This window comes from Nyctereutes procyonoides, unplaced genomic scaffold (assembly GCF_905146905.1).
Source record: "Nyctereutes procyonoides isolate TBG_1078 unplaced genomic scaffold, NYPRO_anot_genome, whole genome shotgun sequence".
Classification (NCBI taxonomy): domain Eukaryota; kingdom Metazoa; phylum Chordata; class Mammalia; order Carnivora; family Canidae; genus Nyctereutes; species Nyctereutes procyonoides.
Genome location: NW_026575129.1, coordinates 1901125 through 1922450, shown reverse-complemented (window position 1 = coordinate 1922450; position 21326 = coordinate 1901125). Strand labels below are relative to the sequence as shown.

At 43.8% G+C, this 21326-nt stretch overlaps 1 protein-coding gene across 1 annotated transcript in view; it reads right to left on the bottom strand.

Annotated features, from left to right (window-relative positions):
- Positions 1–2173: 2173 nt before the first annotated feature.
- Positions 2174–21326, bottom strand: part of AGGF1 (angiogenic factor with G-patch and FHA domains 1) — a 113780-nt gene continuing 94627 nt past the window's right edge. Inside the window, exon 15 of the mRNA XM_055342275.1 lies at positions 2174–2186. The gene's annotated coding sequence lies outside the window, so the exon portion shown is untranslated. The remainder of the gene's footprint in view (positions 2187–21326) is intronic.

The following is a 21326-nucleotide window of genomic DNA, read 5'->3' as shown; positions in this document are numbered from 1 at the left end:
AACAAGACATCCACGAAGTAGTCAAGTCCCACTAACACCCATTTCTAAATATCCTGGAAGATTTCGGGTGACAGGAGCTGGCGCTGTGCCACCTCTCAGGGCATGGCTGTCCTGCTTCTCAGTTTTCACATCCTTGGACTCTGTTGGTTTACTAACTCAGAAGGCCTGAGGCCTCTCTTATCACACTTCGGCATCAGAATCCTGAATAGCAAACATCTTCTGAACCGAGTACAAGGAAGTTGAGATTACTCTGGGGTCAGAGGTTGAAAAATATGGTTGAAAAGCTGGCGGACAGGAGGCCCTGCTAAAACAGTGGCCGATTGCGGGGACCCAGGCAGGGCTTCCCTTCAGGGCAGAAGGGGCCCTCAGCTGCGAGGCTCTACGTCTGGATCTGAGGCCCTGGGAAGTCACGGAGGGAGGCCGCTCGTAGGGCAGAGGCCCCGAGTTCGCAGCCGAGCAAGGAGCAGGGAAGCCCGCCCGGCCCGCCTGGCACCCTTGGCCCATCTGACGGTCACAGACTCGGGGGAGGGCCTGGCGACCGGGGGGTGCGGGAGGCGCTGAATCCTGCAGGATCCCAAGCTTCCAACCTGAAATGTTTTCCAGGCTCAGGCACAAAATCATTTGTCATCACTCGGGTCCTAACAGAGAAAAAAATACAATGGAAAATTAGATCCTGTGTCACAATGTCATGGGTATAAATAAAATGAAAGGCAAGCTTGACGTCAGTAATAAGGATTCTCACATTCCACTTCACTTCCTCATCACCAAATATGCAGCTCAATTTACCCCCTTGGGTGGTGGAAATCGGTTAGTGTAAACAGGTGGGGGCTCTGACATCGTGGGGACTGTGTTCCTTTCTCCCTCAAAATTCCCCAGGAGCCCTGGGCAAACAGTCCCAAGGGGGGGGGCCTCACTCCCTGTGCTGGGTGTCCCCTGGGTACGCAGGGACATTCTTAGCAGATGTCACAAATCTTTCCTCTCACCCCTCTGCTTCTCCAGTCTGTATTCTTGTGCTCAAACTTCCATTCTTGGGGACAGCCAGTTGTCACTTCACCAGCTTTCCTGAGCTTGGCTGAAGGGACGTTGCTCTGCCTGGAGAAGAGAAAGGAGAATGAAGGAAGAGGGAGCTGAGTACTCCTTTGCACAGGCTCACAGCGGCCTAGATGGTGGCTTCAGCCTGGGGAATATTGACTCATAATGATTCATATGCTAAACACTCTCTAGGGGACACCCCCCCACCCCCCCACCCCCCACCCACCCCCACCACCCCCTCCCCCTCAGAGGTTGAGGGTCTGCCTTCGGCCCAAGGTGTCGAGTCCCAGGACAGGCTCCCGGCAGGGAGCCTGCTTCTCCCTCTGCCTATGTCTCTGCCTCTCTCTGTCTCACAAATAAATAAATACAATCTTTAAAAAAAAAATAGACACTCTCTGGAATATGATGCCCTAAAGGAACCTCATGGTAGATAATTTTGTAACACAAAATTACTCCCTCCACCCCCACCACTAAATTCTATTCCTATATTGAGGAATAGCTAGATTACCTAAACTCTACAAGGTTCTTCTCAGAGCATTAAGCAGCCCTGTACTCCAAAGCCAAAAATAGACCTGGCCTGGTACACAATCTAACACACCTTTGTCATCAAAAGTCAGCTCACTTCAAAGCACGCGGAGGAACACTGACAGGCAGTGCCCCGTATGAGTAAACCAGGGGTTGTCAATACAACACAGGGATTGATTGCTGTCTGGCATTATCCGGTTCCATGTCCCCTCAAGGGGGATCACTGGACCTCAGATAGTCATGGAGCCTCTTCTCAGTCTACTCGGTTAACCCCTCAGATGGTGGTAACCCATCGTTCTGAATCCAGCACATTCAACAAGCAGGTTCTGGGGCCGTTCTGGGGCCTTCCCGGGGCTGGGGGCCTTCCCGGAGCTGGGGGCCTTCCTGGGGCTGGGGGAGCTGTGAGCATGACCCAACCCACCCCCCCATCTCCTCTCTGACCTGGGGCGGGGGGCAGCAGTGGCCTGCAGAAGGCCTTTGGATTTGAGTTTACATATCCATTCTGGTGCTTCCTGGCTGTTTTGAGTGCCTACCTCAGAGGTTCCCAAGTGCCATGTGAGGTAAGGGATGGAAGGTGCTGCTTGCTCCCCTCTCCCAACTCTCCCACTCACCAGCACTGAATCTGCTGCCTAGAAAGAAAATAAGAAATAGTGAAAGGGACCATAAGGGCAGGGGGGGAACTGAGTGGGAAAAATAAGAGAGGAACTCAAACCATGAGAGACTCCTGACTCTGGAAAACAAACAGGGATTGCAGAGGGGGAGGGGGCTGGGGGGAATGGGGGGGGGGACTGGGTGACAGGCACTGAGGGGGCACTTGATGGGATGAGCACTGGGTGTTATATACTATATGTTGGCAAATTGAATTTAAATTAAAAAAAATTAGTGTTGCATATATGCACAAGGTAGTACTCATTTCCTCATTCTAGCCTGCACGCAGGTGAGCACGTGCACACGCACGCGTGCACACACACACACACACACACACACCCTTAACCTGGCTTTCCAAGCCACAGATTACAATGATATTTTTAGAACTCGATTTCTACTCTGCTGCCGCTCAAGAAGTAGATTGGATTGATAATGGACTGAAAAGGCATTTGGTCATTTTCCTCTCCATGTGTACTCAGCAGGGCAGAATTTGGTATCACCTAGGCCTCGGGCGCTTCTCATTTAGTGTGTCATTATGGCTGCTGGGGACAGATCTGTGGCCTGAATTCTGGGAGACCTATTTTATAAGATGTGTTTCTGAGACCACAGAAGGTTTTTTCCCCTTTACCATAAGAATCTTATGAGGAAATGTCCTTCAAAATTTGTGCCAGAACTGGCCCAGGGCAGAACTGTGAAGTACAAAGAGTTAGTTTTTTCCCACAGTCTTTCCTGCTTTCTGTCACCAACCTAAGCATTCAGTATCCACATACCACACCTGGGTTCTAGAACCTTCTATGATAGTCTCTGTCCATTTTGACACCACCCAAGCTGTCCTCTTCCATCTCAAAACTCACCCTTCCTATAAACCTTCCCTCCCAGACCTGCTCACTGCTAAATAGATATGGGTTAGCCATGATGTGGGATGAAAATTCTATGCCAGCAGGTAATGGTTTCAGAAGTTTTTTTGTTTTTGTTTTTGTTTTTAATTTTTGTTATCATTATGGTTAAAGGAACCTAGGTGTTTGTCTTAGACCCATTTTAGGGCTTCTCCCATGCCAGGGTAGGTGATAAAGCAGGAGGCAGGAGCCTTGTATTCCCCTTAAAGATGTGATATTCCTCTAACATACTGAGTGTTTTGTTCTTTTTGGACCCAATACCCAAAACCAGCTTGTATTGGACTCAGGAGAGCTGAGTGTCAAAGTTTTAAGAATTTTGCCAGATGGTTGTTGAAACACTGCCATGATTAAAAATGAAATTATACAATTTATTACATTTAATTGTATAAATTAAATAAATAATATTAAAAATTAAATAATTAAATTAAATTAATTATATTAAAAATAAAGGTAATAAATACTTAAACCTCATCACTTCCTAATTATTTCATTTTGCGTACCCTCACCTATGCCCTTGAAGCTATTTATGCCTAGTGGATCTCTATGTGGGGATATCGCATGTGGGGGTCATGTCCTCCCAACTCCATGTTCAATGACATCACACTGGAAGCTAGGATTCAGCCCTGGTGGGTAGTATTTACACCGGAGAATTCAGCAAACACAACAGATCAGGGCTTCACTGATTGCCCTTTCCCTGCCAAACCAGAGGTTGAGCACTTACCATCAGCATACCGCTAGTTTGCCTCCCACTGGGCTCAGGAGCCAGGCCTTCAGGCAGCTAGGAGTGCTGACATCCGACTTCATGGGTGCGGGAGGACAGCTGCAGAACCTCCCCAAAGCTCTGCCCATGCCTTCCCAAAGCTATTTTCCCTAGATAACTTCTGACTTTTTCAAGTCATTCTTGCTGTGTCCCGACCACCACCACAGAGACTCACGTGCCGCCCACTGGGGGCTCTCTCGCTTCTCTGTCTGTCCCTCTCTCATACCCAACACAATCTGTTTGTGGTGAATTCTGTTAACTCCGATACAATTCCAGGGAATTTGAGAGTCTACAGCCTGGGACTTAGGGGTATCTGACGTATGAGAGGAGAGAAGCAGAAAATGGAATATTTGGGGAAAAAAGGTTACTGTGCATACAATCTCCTATCATTTGGCCCCACAGGTTGACTTCAGAACTGGGAGATGAGTGATTCTCCTCAGTTCTCCACTATGGATATATTTTTTTTTTGGACAGATGCATACTGGAACTGGAGTTTTTATAAGTAAACCTATAGCTTTGACCTGTGATTCTCAAGATACTCAGCTTCCCACCCTGCTCCCGCCCCGCCCGCCAGGGTGAATGGGGTCAAAAGTATTATCCTTAAAAGAATATAATGTCTTGCACTCTACAGAGCCCATCACATTATTATATGAAGCTTTTAGAATAACATTGAGATGGTAGCAACACACACATTATTATTCTCATTATGAACAAAAGAGACCCAAGAGACCTAACTTAGCATTGCCCACCTAGCTAGTTTGCTAAATGGCTGGGATTAGGTCCCACGGTGCCAAGTGGATTTGAAAATGCCATACCTTACAAAGATCAGAAACGTAACATGCGATTATTTTAACCCGAAGTCAACCACGTTGACCCATGTGCTATTCTCTCTTCCTCCTCCAAGGACTCTCATGTCAGCTTTTCACCTGATTCCATGGCAATGAGCTATTTAGAGATTCATCTTGGCCATGCAAACCATTTATTTACTAGAAAGTGAGATTAGGGGTTGACCTTCAGTGTCCTTAACAGATGACACCAGAGTACAAAGAAGACCACAAGGCCAGGGCACTGCAAGGCCATGCAATCAGGATGAAGTGGTAAAACTGTCCTACTTGTAAAGTAGGTTCTCAAGGCGTGAACCTACATACCATAAACATCTAAACAATTTTTGTGAAACTGTGGTTTATTAATTCCTGGCTAAAAGATTGAATGACATTAAGCCTTATTAATTTGCTGGCCAACTGGGCAGAGACTGTGTCCGGGGAAGGGAGAGAGGCCAGTTTTTGCAAAACAGCTGTTTACCCAGTCCTTGGGCCAGACCCAAAGAATGGGGAAAAGCAACTCCTTATTATATCCTTGTAAGTGAGAGGTTTTGTTTTACAAACTGTGACTGGAAAAAGTTGTACCAAACTGTTAATAGTGGTTTTTCAAGGAAAAATGAAGACTTTTTTTAAAAAATTCCCACTATCAACATACAGTTTTTAGCAGATAATCACCTTTTCTCAGTCTTCCTTATACTTTTATTTTTTTCCTTATACTTTTAAAAGCACAATATAACACCTTAAATTTATAAAGCAAGTTGGCCTTTGCAAGGCATTCTTGCCCATTACTTCAATTGAGCCATATGAACATCCTGTATCAGAATTTTATCCTTAAAGAAACCAAACCAAAACCTCCCCAAAGACAAAAAAAAAAAAAAAAAAAAAGGTGCAGAGAGGGACTTTGCACTGAAGGTAGGGATTGCTATGCCAGCCATTGCTCCAAATCTCTCTCCTAAATTGCTGTGTTCCCTTAGGGGCCACAAAATTTTACTCCTAATCCTCAATCTTACCACAAAATTGAGTTCAGAAGATACTGTTTGGTCCTTCTCTTGATGTTTATTTACATGCCTGCCCCTGGGTAAAATCAATGACAAATGGCAGGACACCAGGGTGGCTCAATGGTTGAATGTCTGCCTTTGGCTCAGAGCATGATCCTGGGGTCCTGGGATTGAGTCCCTCATCAGGCTCCTTGCAGGGAGCCTGCTTCTCCCTCTGCCTGTGTCTCTGCCTCTCTTTGTCTGTGTCTCATGAATAGATAAATAAAATCTTCAAAAAAAATGACAAATGTCTAGTTTGAAAAGACAGAAATCATTTTAATGTAACTTTCCCATGAGTAAGAGTAACATTCCCTTTTTACCTGTCTTCTTAATTTGAAATCAAGTAGATTTAGTCTTTAGGTCTGGTTAAAGCAACTTTGGGAATCAATTCTTTGTGTAAATAAGAACTACTGTGACTGGCTGGGGTGCTTGGGTGGCTCAGTTGGTTAAGTGTCTGCCTTCAGGTCAGGTCATTATCTCAGGTTCCTGGGATCAAGCCCTGAGTTGGGCTCCCTACTAAGCGGGGAGTCTGCTTTTCCCTCTCCCTCTGTGCTCTCTTCCTCTCCCTTTGTCCTCTCTCTCTCTCTCTCTCTCACTAGTAAATACATAAAATCTTAAAAGAAAAAAAAAGAAGTACTGTGCATTCACAGTAGTTAAAAATAATTATTTGGGGCCACCTGTGCACTTGAACCCTGGGAAAGGCAATTTACAAATTAGATATATGTGATTTCAAAAAGTGGTTGATTTTCCTTCACTGCTAAAATCAAAGCCACTGAATTATTGGTTAGTAATGGGTTAGCTTCCAACTGGGCTAGTTCCAACAAACTCTAATAATCCTATTTTGATTTACTCTTACAAAGTAAACATGACTTCAATATTAAAATCAAGAATATTAAAAAAATAAAAATAAAATCAAGAATATTCTCATAGGTGATAGATGTATTAATTATCTTCATCTTGGTGATCATTGCACAATATATATGTATATCAAATCATCACAGTGTACATTTTAAGTATAGGTAATTATATTTGTCAATTATTCTTCAATAAAACTGGGAGGAAAGAGGAGAAAAAAAGAATATTCTCACTAAACCCAAATATCAAGATGATTTGATGGAGAAAGGTGGCTGCCATGGAGAACATAATCAGATTTTATTATATCATTGAGGAAAAGAGAGAGAACGAGAAAAAGAAAGGGGGAAAGGGAATGAGAGAGGGGAAGGAAACAAAACAGAAAAAATATTACCACTAATAAAAGTGTTCAGCCATTCCCATGGCTGGAAACAGAATGAAAGAACAGAAATGACTCCCATGTCTTTATTTTAATATTTAATAAACATGGTATTTTAAATCAGGGGAGGATAGAATATCAATAAATGGTACTGAAATAATATTTTTTTAAAGAAAGAGTGAGTAGATGGGGAGGAGAAGAGGGAGAGGGAGAGAGAATCTGATGCAGCTCCCCAACCACCATGGAGCCCGACACAGGGCTAGATCTCATGACCCTGAGATCATGATTTCAGCCAAAACCAAAAGTCAGATGTTTAACCGACTGAGCCACCCAGGGGCCCCATAATTTGCTAATATTTTTGAAAAATAATTCAGATAGAATAAAAATTCTCATTTTATTTTAATTTTAGATTAAAATTTTACTATCATGAAAAAAATATTACTATTATGGAAAAGTCAGAAAATTATAAATGAATAGTTGTCTAATGTTGGGGATAATAGTATCTTTCCAAGAATAACACCAAAGGCATCAGCATAAAGAAAAGACAGATACATCTGACTTCTTAAAAATTTTTAATTTTGCATATCAAAAGCATCCACGATAACAGTCCTTTGTCAGAAATATGTATTGAAAAATATTTTCTCATATCTATGAGTTGTCTTTTCATTTTCTTAATAATTTATTTTGAGAACACAACAGCATGGATGAATTTCAGAAATGTGTTTTGTGGAAAAAATATACATTGGATGTTTCCACTTATATGAAGTTCTAGAAGAGGAAAAATTTATCCAAAGTGATGGAAATTATATCTATGTAAAATGGCACAAGGGAATTTTGGGGGGCAACAGAAATGTTCTATATCTTGATTGTGGTCATGGATACATGGGTATATACATTTATCAAAACTCCTTAAATTGCACACTTAAAGTAGATGCATTTTATTGTATATAAATTATATTACAATTACAGAAAAAAATCCATAGTAAATATCAAGGAAAATGACAAACTGAGAATATTTACAACATCTAAGACAAATAAATTTGTGAGGCCCTCATATACAAAGAACTCTAAAAGTCAATAAGGAAAAAATGAGCATCCCAAAAGAAAAACCACAAAAGGACCTAAAGGAGTAATTCATAAAAGAAAAAACATAAATGGACAGTGACTACGAAAAAGACTCCAACTCTTTGAAAATCAAACAAACATAAATTAGAAAAAGAATATATTATCTGTTAAATTGATTTTTAAAATAATATTAAGTACTTAGGTTTGTTAAGGGCTCAGATTAAAAGACATTTTCAGAACCCGGGGGGGGGGGGCGTGCTGTGTAAATTGGTACAGTACTACTGGAAGAAAAATTGTCCATATATAGCCAGAGTCGTTTTGCTTTACCGGGACGGGAGATGGAGGGACTATGGGGGCGCATGCCTATTTTGCTTCTTCAAATCACCAGAGGGGCAAAGATCCTTAGGTTTATGCCTCTGTTACGTGCTTCTGTCTCAGGAATGAAAATATAACCTCAGTAATTGGGATAACCCAGAATGGGCACTGTGTAGACCTCAAAATATTATCAACTGACACTCTCTGAGTGTGTAGCCACTAAGGGAGCAGAGGCATCCAGTCTCCAAATCATAGATGGGGCCGGGTTCGCACCAGCGTGGGCGCTTACGGGGTCCCCCGTGGTGGCTGGTGCCCCTGCGGCCCAGGGGAGAGGGCGCCCCTTTCTCCGCTGCGGGGGCTGCTTCCCTGCCCTGGTCACGGCTGGCGGCACGGGACAGAGGGAGAGGGGCTCCATCTAAAGCGAACGCGCGGCACAGGAAGCGTCCGTCTGCACCTGGACACGTGGACAGCGGAAGGGGCGCGCCGGGCTCCGGGCGGGGGGGAGGATCTGGGCACAGGGACGCCGCAAGGGGCGCGCCGGGCTGGGCAGGGGGGACCTGGGCACGGGGAGGGCGCAAGGGGCGCGCCGGGCTTGGTGGGGGGGGACCTGGGCACGGGGACGCCGCAAGGGGCGCGCCGGGCTGGTCAGGGGGGACCTGGGCACGGGGATGGCGCAAGGGGCGCCCCGGGCTTGGTGGGGGGGGGACCTGGGCACGGGGACGCCGCAAGGGGCGCGCCGGGCTGGGCAGGGGGCGGGCGGGGCGCAGGTGCCCAGGCCGGAAGGCTAGGCAGGGGCCGCTCCCAGCTGCCGACCGCCTCTCGCGTCCTGAGCTCCGCACTGCACGTGGCGCCGGCCGCCACGGGACTCCAGGCCCTTCCCGCGCTGTTCCGACGAATCCGGCGCGTCGCCCTAAACGGCGGGAACCTCCAGACACGCCCCCTTCCGGGAGCCTCCCCGCACGACCCCTCCCCTCTCGTCCCCGCCGTCGTGCGGCCGCACTCGCCAGGCTGGTGGCAGCCTCGCCGCGTCGCCGAGGGCGCGTGCGCGGCACCGGCTGCGCCCCCCAGCTGCGGGCCCTGCTCTCCGCCCCGCCCCCGCGGCCCCCGCTGCCCGGCCCTGCGGCCTCCGCCTCCGCCGAGTGAGGGCGGAAGCGGCGCCTGCCCCGCGGCTGCGAGCCCGACACCCCGAGGGCCCGGCGCCAGCACCCAGCGGCGGGCCGGTGCCGGGGAGGCGGAGGCGACGGCCGCTCCAGGGTGGCGCGAAGCCCGGCCGCACCGCACAGGCCAAGTGCCTTCGAGGCGCCGGGCGTTCAGGACGAGGCGCAAGAGAGGCCACACCCGAGGTCTTCACAACACACGCGAACCTCCGGGACATTATGAATTCACCCCGCAAGCACAGACCGGGCACGAAGGGTATTGCAGGAAAACAAGAACTTTCCTTCCTCGGCCCCAACTAAGAATGTAAGCCGTGTGCATCCGCGAAGCTGTTGCAGCTGCAGCCTCTGTGGCTTCTGGCCCGAGCCCCTGTCAGAATGAACAAGGCCCAGGCCCGCCCTGCTCTCCTCCTTACCGATCTACTGGGCGGACGTAGGTGAGTTCTCTAACGTACCTGAGGACTTCATTCCCTTTCCGGAAACCCTTACTGGCTCCCTGCTGCCAGAGCGGTCTGGCCCTCCTGGACCCCCATACTCAAGCTCCCCCACACTTCCAAGGGTATTTCAGACTGTCTTCTCTGGCTCTCTATCTAGGAAATTCCTTCTCTCCCTTCAAGAACCAGCCTCAGTGTCAGGCCCCCTGGGAAGCCCTCCATATCCATCACAGCACCGCCAGAAATACAGAAACCATTTTCTCTATTCAAATAGAGTGAATTTAGGGATGCCTGGGTGGCTTAGTCGCTTAAGCATCTGCCTTGGGCTCAGGTCATGATTCTGGGGTCCTAGAATTGAGCTCTGCATTGTTGGGCTCCCTGCTCAGTGGGAAGCCTGCTTCTCCCTCTCCCTCTGCTCTCTCTTTCAGATAAATAAATAAAACCTAAAACAAAACAAAACAAAACTGAACTTAGTATAGGGGATTGATTTCCAGGTGATGGATTGCAGACCCAGGGGAAAGACTAAGCCACCAACCAGGAGACACTGCGGCAAGGCAGAGGTCAGCACCAGCAAGAAGCTGCTCCCACTCTTAGGCTGGAGATGCAAACAGATCCCAGGGCTTGTGATCACTCTGCAGAAGCTGACCCCAGTGGGCCTGTCCAGGAGGAGATGGAGTCATGGCAGAGACCCGGATGCTTTGCAGATTTTGAAGATAGCACTCCAGGCAGAGAAGGAAAGAGAGATACCCTGACTTTCCCTCCCACTCATTCTCCAGTCTGCCACCCTTGCCTCTCATTGGCTGAACCAGCCAGAAGCCAGCTGACACTGGTCTGCAGCCATTCCCCACTCCCAACCCCAAAATAGAGCAAAGCCAAGGAAGACTGAGGGATGGAGCTGTTCCCTTTGCAGACTCCCATAGGTAGATTGTCACTGTCTGTGCTCTGCTCCCTTAACTCTGATCCCACCTCTTTTATAGCCCTGATCTACTAAGCTGTGATTTCTGTGTTTATAAGTCTGTTTTCCTTAATAGATTGTGTAATTCCAAGGAGAAAGACAATGGCCTTATTCATCTTGGTATCCTCGGCTCCTGGTATAATGCACGGTACCTAACAGACATTTTCTCTTTACTGGGTATCTGTTAAAAGGAAACTCCTGGAGTCAACACCAGCTAGCCCTCCTTTTCCATCTCCTTGCTTGATTTACCTGTCTTTACTGAACTTTCAGCCCTAAAGAATAAACAAGAAGGAGCTTGGGGTCCATTGAACTCTCTGGGTCTGCAATCCATAACCTTATATTTAAATACACCCAACAACAAATTACAATAATTATTTATACTCAGAGCATCATCAGCATATCAACCTACCTTCCCATAGCTACATGAAAATTATCCACGGAAATTCCCCTCAAATCTCAAGATATAATCCCTCCACCACCCAAGATGTTTCTAGGCCACCTCTCCCTGCTGTTAATCAGTGTGTGCTCAGGGTAAACAAACTAATTTTAAAATCAGCTTAAGCAAAACATAATTAGGAAGATAAATTAGCTGCCCCCAAATTGCATAATGAATGCCCAAGGAGAAATTATTTTTATTATCTACCATTTTTATTATCTGTGTAATGTTTTCTCCTCCATCATTGTAGATGATACTCAGCTGACAGTGTCGAGAAATACCACAGAATTTAACTCCTGACCTTGATCAGATATCTGCACAATGATAACCGAAGGAGAAAAATGAGCTGCTTTTGTTTTTGTTTTTCTTCTCTTGAATTTACACCACCAGCCCAGCTGTAGAGGAAAAGAAGCCTATAATTATAGTCAGACAATCAGGGTTCAGTTCTTGGTTCTGACTTATTGCTGTACAATCACAGGCAAGTTGGGTCACTTCCGAAAAATCAGTTTCTTCACATGTAAAATAAAGGTGATGACAACGCCTACCTCAACAAGAGCCCACGCATGCTTCCTATCTGGTTCTAAGCACTTCATATGAACTAACTCCTTTCATCTTTGCCATAAATAATCTACTGTTATTTTTATTTTACACATAAGGAAACAGGCACAGGGATTAAGGAACCTCCTCAAAGGGTTGTTGTAGAAATTTAGTGTGATTTTATACATTGAAATCATTTAAGTAATTGCCTGAAACATTGTAGGTGCTCAATTGATTTTTTCTTTTACAAGCCCCCCGCCACCACTCAACCCACCCCTCCACCAAAATAACTAGTGTTGATAGAAATTGGTTATTAAAGCTTCTTTGTTAAGAGACCTGGATCCTTCTCATAGCTCTGTGCTCACTGTGACTCAGTTTCCCTCCATGTAAAATGAAATGTCAGACTATATCAGCAGCTGCCAATCAATGGCCTATGAGAGGAACCTGGCCTGCAGTTACATTTTGTTTATCTTGCATAATATTTATATTTTTCAAAAGTAGCTTCTAACATTTAAAAATCAGTAAGTCTCTCTCTCTCCTCTCTCTCTCTCTCTCTCTCTCTCTCTCTCTCTCTCTCTCACACACACACACACACACACACACACATTTCAGGCTTCTCTTGAAAAACTGACCCTTATGGCCACATGGGCTCTTATTCCCACAGGTCAACATTCATTCCCAGTGCCTATGGCCATCCCCTTTTACAAAGGATATCTCTTTCCCAGTTTGCCATAGTCCCCATTTCTCACAGCTTCTTGCAAACATGAGTCTTCCCCCCTTCCATCACTAGAGTCCGTGACAACATTTCCCAGAGGAAGCATCCACTGTAAGGCACCAGAGTTTTTCACTGCTTGCTATGGTCCCAAAGGGTGACAATTCATCTCAGTTTAATTAGGACTTACCCCTTTTTTGGACTGAAAGTCCTGCATCCAAGAAATTCCTTCGTCCCAGGCAAACCAGGTAGGTCTTTCTACATCACACCACAAAACAATCCCACAGCGGCCACTCCCATCCCGGACACGAGGATAACATACTGCACCTGCTTGCTCCTGAGTCTCCTTGGACCATCTGCAGGGCTAAAAGAGTATGCATCTACATACCTGCGCAGGGGCTGGGACAGGCTGAATTAGAGAGCCTAGACCTCGTTATATGTCTGGCTCTCCCGATGGGGCTCTCTATGACCTTACATAGGTCATGCAGTCTCTGGGCCTCTTGGCTCTGCCATTCATTCATTCATTCAACATATACTTTTCAAACGTCTTCCATACGCCAGGCACCATTCTAGGCACTGAGGACATACAGCAACGAATAAGCAAGAATAGGGTCCTTGTCCCTAGAAAACTCACATCTGTAAGAGGAAACAGATATTAAAACAAGTAAACGATATCTGATAAAATTTCAGGTGATTATAATGCCGTAAAAAATACCACCAACTACACAAGAGAAGCAAAGGCCACAGGGGCCATCCCCAGTTTTGGTGGGTGGCAAGGAATATCAGAAATAAGTCAAAATTCCACCTTGACTCCTATTTTGAATAATACTGAATTCTTAACACTGGGCTCTTTTGGCACAAGGGATATATGTAACAATTTAATTTTTCAATGATAAAATCTTTCTCAGTAAAAAACTGCTTTATGTATGGCTACGATCCATATCCGTATCAAATCTGGGTCTCCTACAGATGGACTGGATACATATCAAGCCAAATCCACCCAAATAATAGCACAAGAGCTGAGAAAAGAGAGAAGACCAAGCTTATTAGCAAATCTGACAACATTTTGTTAAACAAAGTGTAGCTGAAGTCAAGGGGCCCATATGCTAACGCCAGAAGCAGAAAAACAAATGAATGTTTGAATAAATAGTCTGTCCAGTACCTGTCTCTCTCCCCTCCAAAGAGCCATATACTGCCTTAAAGAAGGAAGTAACCACTTTATTTATGTTTTTTAAAATATTTTATTTATTCACAAGAGACACAGAGACAGAGGGAGAGGGAGAAGCAGGCTCCCTGCGGGGAGCCCGATGTGGGACTTGATCCTAGGACCCCAGGATCAGAACCTGAGCTGAAGACAGATGCTCCACCACTGAGCCACCCAGGGGTCCCGGGAGTAACCATTTTATAACAAATTCAGTAAGGGATGCCAGGAAGGTATGCCATTCATTCATTCACTGCAGAAATAGATACTTATAGTACTTACTATATGCCAACATTGTTACTATAAATAATGAAAGAAGATGATACTTAGGAAGCCAAAATATGTCTCTATATTTAAAATAACGCTTCTTTGATTTTTCTGGTTATAAGATAATAAATCGCTTTTTATAATTTTGAAGCTTAAAAATGTAATACAAGCCATCCTTTAATAAGCCAGGATTTTTCAACCTTGGGACTACTGACATTTTGGGATGAGAAATTCTTTGTTGTGGGCACTATCTTGTATGCATTGTAAGATGTTTAACAGCATCCCTGGCCTCTACCCACAAAATGCCACCAGCATCCCCCTTACCCCCTGCTACACACAATTTGTTCACACTAAAAATGCCTCCAAGCTTTGCAAATGCCCTACAAGTCAAAATCTCGTACTTGAAAAATGCTACTGTAAGCAATCCACTTTGCTCACACAGTAGGGAGCTCAGCAGTGAAGGCTTATGGGGAGGCCCCTTTTTCCTACAGGCAAATAAATAGGAAATTTCCACCTGGAAGAGCCTTGGCACTACCCTTCCCTCCTTGATGCCAAGACACCAGCCCTCTGGAGAAAGGCAGCACTGTCCCAAGTCTGGGATGGGAGGACAGGGAAGGGGGTGGGGATGGGCAGGCTTGGGCTTTGCTAAGGGGATCAGCAAGCTTCTGGAGCTTACACCGTGTGCGTCATGGCTGCTGATCCAGGCCATGCCCCACACCCGCACTCCTCCAAATGAGCTTTGCTAACAGCCCTGGGAGAAAAGCTTCTCCTGTTCGAGGCTTACCCACATGTAAGTCCCGCAGTCTGTGCTGCTCTAAGCCAGGCAGATTAAAATTGTGCCCGTCTATCTTGAGCATGGTTATGAGAGAGTCTCCAAAGCTGGAAACAGGGCATGCCTGCCCGTCCTCGCCCCACTATAAGGACTTTACAAAGAGCCCATTGTGCACAACCTAATCTGAGATAGAACTAATGCACCTGCCTGGTCATTCACTCCCAGCTTTGGCTGGTTCTTCAGAGCAAACGCTAGTTGTATAGAAGCAAACATTTTCAGTTGATAGAAAATGTCAACAGGAGCCCAAGTTAGACACAATGTTTTAAGTACCTGTAATCTGAGTCCTGGCTGCTTAGAATGAAAGGGAAATTAAGCCTTCGTGTCACCACTTAGTGTCTTAGGTTCAACGGTTCCCAGTCACATAAAGGAGGGGAGGTGAAGAAACAGGGAGAGGGTAAGAGAATCCAGGTTCTGCTTTTATTCATTAATTTCCTAAATATTTATTGAGTCCCAAAGCTGTGCTCTACACAAGGAGAGAACCTAGCTTTAGGTGGAACATTTAGGGAGCGCTCTTCAGCTCCAGCTGCTGTTGCCACAATCGTCTAGAAGTTAGTTTTGCTAGATCTCAATTTCCAAGGGAAACTAGAAAACATGATCTTTATATAAAATCTTTTAGTTTTTAAGAATAGGCTGAAATTTTTAAGTGAAAACAAAACAAAAAATCCCTGCGTGGACAAAACCAGTCCAGTTTCCAAGCCTTCAAACTCTAACTTCTGCTTCAGAGACACAAGAAGTAGTGGTTAAGAGTAAGGTGCTGTGTCATGAGCACTAACATATAGAATTGTTGAATTGCTATGTTGAACACCTGACACTAATATAACACTGTATGTTAACTAAACTGGAGTTAATAGAAAAAACTTAATTAAAAAAAGTGAGGTACTCTGGTTCAACCCCTTGCTTGCTGTGTGACCTTGGGCAAGTTATCCTCTCTGTGCCTGTGCCTTACTCTCCTCATGTATAAAATGAGTATGATAAAGCATATTGTAGATATATTTTTAAAACGTATTTAAATTCAATTAATTAACATATAGTGTTAATATTAGTTTCATAGGTAGAGGTCAGTGATTCATCAGTCTTCTATAACACCCCATGATCATTACATAACGTACCCTCCTTTATGCCCATCACCCAGTTACCCCATCTCCCCACCCCCCTCCAGTAGCCCTCAGTTTGTTTCCTATGATTAAGAGTCTCCTATGGTTTGTCTCCCTCTCTGATTTTGTCTTGTTTTATTTTTCCCTCCCTCCCCCTATGCTCCTCTGTTTTGTTTCTTAAGCTCCACATATAAGTGAAATCCCATATTGTAGATTTAAATGCAAGAATACATATACATGCCCGATCTATAATACCTCAATAAATGTGAACTATTATTTTTATAGGTCGTCTGGGCCACTCTCCCAAGAATCTCTTTTAAAACAGCCTTGAGAGTGGAACATTTAATCATTGCTTGTGCACATCCTGAAACATTAAGCTCATGACTTCTGAGGAAATGCCAGTTGTATAATAATCCCCAGATTGCAGTGACTTGATCCAATGTATGTTCATTTATTGCTTATATCCCAATCCAATGTGCTCAACACAGAGTGCTCTGTTCTACTCTATGCTCTTCAAATCCATGTACCCCCTACCTGGTGGCTCTACCATCCCTAAGGACATTCCTAGAATCCTCAACTGGGTTCTCTGCTTTCAGCCAGCTAAGAGCAAGAAAGAGAAAATGAAAAAAAAGAAATTGAGAGAATATCAGGTGTATCACATCTGCACATTCCCATTTGTTGGAACCCTGTCACACTGTCCCAATCTAAAGGAAGTTGGGACATGAAGTGTTCCTCTGCATCCAGGAAGAAAAATTACTGTTGGTGAATCTGAACAATCTCTCCCATGCTCTGCATTCATATAAACACAATTCTGTGGACTTAGATTGTCTACCTGCTTTTTCCAGTCTTGCCCTTCAGGGGAACACACACATGGCAGCAGGAAGACACAAGCTTGGGGACAGGCAGGTATGGATATGAAATTCTATTTCTATACCTGCTCAGTCCAATATTTTGGACCTTGGGCAAATTCCTTTAACTTCTTGTGCCTCAGTTTCCTCATTCAAAAAATGAAGATTGTCAATACTTGGGTTGTTGTAAGGATATGATAATGTATGTGTTAGCGCACTGCATAATATCTAGTACATAACCTAGAAGGAGCTCATTTAATGCCAGCGTCTCCTCTTTCACACGAAAGATTTCCAGGCACTTAAAAATGACTATAATTATTTCTGTAAGTTTTCTCTTCTCACAGTTTCATCTTTATTTTCACTGTTTTCATCATTTTTTATGATATCATTGCCAACCCCCTCACTCTCCTGATGGCCATTCCATGGAAATATCCCAGTTTGTTCAGGGACCAAGTATGATATCTGCCTTGGTTCAGGTTTCTCTGAAAATAGATCCTGTAACGGCATTTGGGTGCAGATAATTTGGAGGGGGGGAAGCTATCTTTAAGAAACACAATGGAAGGAAAAGGAAAGGGAGAAAAATCAATAAATGAGTAGGTTACAGCTTTGGGAAACAGGTTCAATCCAAGAGGGGACTCTGAGGAACAATGCGGAAGTCATCTTAGAATTACCTCATATTCCATGTCCTGCTGGATGGCCCATTTATCCATGAAATTCTCTTCTTGTTGGTTTAGGGCAACCAGGAGGTGTTAACTGACTTGAAATTATGGGTTGTACTGACATTTGGCGGGTTGGCTTTCCAGACTTCTAGAATGCAATGGTGAGAGATACTGTGATGTGATCTTGTATGGACACTGGCAACGTATATGGCAGTGTTCATGCCACAGCTATGGCTAAAGAACGTGGTTCAAAGCATCATAATCTGTGCCACAGTACCGCTAGCAAAAATATTTGGGTGAATCCACCCCACATGTTCATATACGTTAGGTCTGAGTATAGGGATTATAATGATAGTTATTTTATTTATTTTTTGTTTCCCCAAGCACATGTGATGGCCATGAATAAATACTATGATCCAAAAAAGGTTTTGACAGTGCAGAACAGAAGATAAAATAGTTCATTACAAGCAGACTGAGCCTGGGTGGCTCAGTCAGTTAAGCGTCTGCCTTTGGCTCAGGTCATGATCTCAGGGTTCTGGGATCCAGTCCCATGTTGGGCTCCCTGCTCAGTGGGGAGTCTGTTCTCCCCTCTCCCTCTGCTCTTTCCCCACCTGTTCATGCTCTCTCTCAGATAAATAAATAAATGAATAAAATCTTTTTAAAAAAGACTGAAAAAAAGCAGACAGGGTAAAGGAAGAAGTAAAGTTGCTTATATTCATAGGTGACATCATGCTATGCATAGAAAAATCCCAAGGAATTCACATACAAAATGACCAGAACTAAGAAATGAGTTTAGCAAGGTTGCAGGATACCAGGTGAATATTTAAAAATCAGTTGTATTTCTGTGTTAGCAATGACAAATACAAAACTGAAATTTATTTTATTTTATTTTTTTAAATTTATTTATTTATGATAGTCACAGAGAGAGAGAGAGGCAGAGACACAGGCAGAGGGAGAAGCAGGCTCCACGCACCAGGAGCCCGATATGGGATTCGATCCCGGGTCTCCAGGATCGTGCCCTGGGCCAAAGGCAGGCGCCAAACCGCTGCGCCACCCAGGGATCCCCAAAACTGAAATTTAAAAAATTCTATCCATAAAGCATAAACTGAAAAGAATATGTAGGCATAAATTAAAGATTATAAGACTTGTATGTTAAAAATTATAAGATGTGATTAGGAGAAATTAATGAAGAATCAAGTAAATGGAGAGACATTACCCATTTCTGGATTGGAAGACTCAGTATTGTCGAAACAGAAATTCTCCCCAAATTCATCACAATCGCTCTCAAAAAAAAAAAATCCCAGTAGCTTTTTATTTTATTTTAGCCTCTTTTTTTCATGTTTATTTACTTTTTTAGTAAGCTCTACACCAACATGGAGTTCAAGCCCATAATCCTGAAATCAAGAGTTACATGCTCTCCTGATGGAGCCAGCCAAGCACCCCCACCCCAGTAGCTTTTTAAATGGAAACTGACACAGTGATCCTAAAATTTATATAGAAATGCAAAGTATGGTCAAAGCATTTCAAAAAAGAAAAATGAAGTTGGAATACTTATATTACCTGATTTCAAAATTTACTATGATACTATGAATTGATAGTGTGTGATACTGATGCAAGGACAGACAGACATATAGATCAGTGGGTGAAAATCGAGACTAAAACTTCTAGCAAAAAACATAAGAGAAAATCTTGATAACTTTGGGTTGGGCAAAGTATTCTTAGATAAGGCATCGAAAACACGGCACTTGAAAGACAAAAAGGATCAACTGGACATCACCAAAATTAAACATTTGCACCTTAAAATATCATTAAGAAAAATATTTTAACAAGCTACAAGCTAGGAGAAAAATAAACAGGATCATGGATCTTATTAAGGACCATATACAGAAGAAATAAAAAACTCTTAAACTTACTAATAAGACAGTTGGCCCAATTTTTAAATGGGCTAAAGATTTGAATAGATATTTCACTAAAGAAGGTACACAACTGTCTAATTAGCATGTGGAAAGATACCCAAATCATTACTCATTAGGGAAATGCAAATTAATACCACAAATGAGATTACTATGCCAGAAGAGCTATGATGTAAAATAGAGAAAATACTAAGATCGGTAAGGATATGAAAGAACTGGAACCTTCATACGTTGTTGATAGGTATGTAAAATGTTACAGACACATTGGAAAATAGTTTGACAGTTTCTTCAAAATTTAAACACACATTTACCATTCAACCCAGTGATCCACTCTGAGGAATCTACCCCAGAGATAAAAACATACATCCACACCAAGACTTGTATGTGAATAGTTACAGCAGACATTATTCCTAACAGTCAAAAAACTGGAAACAACCCAAATATCTGTTAACTGATAAATGCATACACACAATATAGTACAACCACACAAGAAAATACATCACTCAGCAGCCAGGGTGAACTTTAGAAAGTGCAAATTAGACTTGTGATTTTAAGGCTCAATATCTAAGAGAATTGTGCTAACTTTATTAACAGGTTTAAAATACTCAAGACTAGGGACGCCTGGATGGCTCAGTGGTTGAGCTCTGCTTTTGGCTCAGGTTGTGGTCCTGGAGTTCAGGGATCGAGTCCCACATCAGGCTCCCTGAGGGGAGCCTGCTTCTCCCTCTGCCTGTGTCTCTGCCTCTGTGTGTGTGTGTGTCTCTCATGAATAAATAAAATCTCTAAAATTTTTTTAAAATAAAAATAAAATATGCAAGACTATATAAGTTTGTATAATGTTATACATCGGTACCTGTATAAGTCATGCTGGAGTTGACACACACTGTTGCTGACCTGACTCACCTCACTGGTGTGAAGCAGCATCCGGGCTTGCAATTATTGTACTTCTTTCGATTCTCTTTTAGTTTTCCTTACTCCTGTGCATGTGCTTAGTGGTGTGTTTAGTTAAAGGATGCCAGTTTCTATAGGATACCCATGTGGACAAGGTCAAAGGCAACAAGAACAAACACAGGTTTCAGTCTGTCCCAGTGGGACAGTATTCCTTAATGTTCATGAGATACTAGCCTGCTTGTGATCTTCCCTTCCTGCCTACAGACTTCAAAGGTTTGACTGGGATCGGGTCTGCTTGCAAGTTCGTGTAGCTATCAGAGCATTTAGTTTCTTACAAGTTGTCAAAATGAGAAATTCATTTTCTTATCAGTTGGAGGCTGCCTTCAGCTCTTTGCAGTGTGGCCCTCTCCATATGGCAGCTCAAAACATGGCAGCTTGCTCTTTCAAAGCCAGCAAGGGAGAGGGAGTCTTCTAGCAAGGTGGATTACAATCTTAGGTAATAGGGTCATGTACAAATAATCACATACATCCCATTGTCTTCACTAAACTCTACTACTTAGAAGAAAGTCACAGGCCCCATTAACACTCAAGGGGAAAAAATAAAATTTAAAAAGTAAAAAATTAAAAAAAAAAAAACACTCAAGGGGAGATTGCACAAGGGTTTAAACCAGGAAGTGGGAAATGTAAGGCTACCCTAGAGTCTCTCATCACTGCCCATCCTCTGGTCCCCAGTGATCTGTGTCCCTTCCACGTATAAAAAAAAAAAAGAAAGAAAAGAAAAAAAAACATTTACTCCCTCTCAAAATCCTCAAGAACTTTATGCTATTACAGCATCTGCTTAAAGTCCAGAATTTTATTACCTAAATCAGGTCCAGGTATAGATGAGGCTCTTCGGCATAGTTACTCTCAATCTATAAAACTAAAGACAAGCTATCTGGCTCCCAACATGCCCAACATGCAATGGGGGAACAGATACAGAAAAATAGCTGTAGACATTCCACTTAGAGGGGAGGAATGGAAGGTAAAAAGTAGTTAAGGAGTTACTAGTTCAAAGTAGTTTTGA